General features: G+C 37.4%; 1 non-coding gene across 1 annotated transcript; it reads left to right on the top strand.

Moving 5' to 3' along the window:
• Nucleotides 1-438: 438 nt before the first annotated feature.
• On the top strand, nucleotides 439-511 carry TRNAR-CCU. The gene has a single exon. It is a non-coding gene; the product is annotated as a tRNA-Arg (tRNA).

The raw sequence follows: 511 nt of genomic DNA, 5'->3' as shown, positions 1-511 counted from the left end.
CAAGACTGGTTGCCAGGCCAGGTTGGCTTACGTTTTTCTAAAATATTATTGTTACTAAAACATAATTGTTAAGCATTCATGTGCAGCACTAAGCAAAATGCATGAGAGTCTGCAGAGATCTTATTTGGTAATTGTAATAAAACGTCACAGTTGTGCATATATGCCATTAATAATCTGTTTGCAGGTAACTGTTAAAAGAAAAAACTCAATTACACCAAGTACAGCTAGTAGATGGGCCATGGTATGCAGTTCAAATAAATTATGCAGGTCCTTAACAGCCAGAGGGCAGGCATACATTCAATCCTCACAGCATAAAGCAAATACTTTTCAGTTCTATACTGACTGTGTAACAGTACTGCAGAAAGGACTAAAATAAAGGTACAAGAAAAAACATATTAGTCTGTGTTAATAATTTCGTAATTATTAAATAACAACTATGCCCTAGTGGCCTAATGGATAAGGCATTGGCCTCCTAAGCCAGGGATTGTGGGTTTGAGTCCCATCTGGGGTG

The sequence above is a fragment of the Protopterus annectens genome, chromosome 2.part1 (assembly GCF_019279795.1).
Source record: "Protopterus annectens isolate FY-2018-M chromosome 2.part1, PAN1.0, whole genome shotgun sequence".
Classification (NCBI taxonomy): Eukaryota; Metazoa; Chordata; order Ceratodontiformes; family Protopteridae; genus Protopterus; species Protopterus annectens.
Note: the sequence above shows the minus strand (reverse complement) of the source record. Positions and strands in the feature narration are given on the sequence as shown.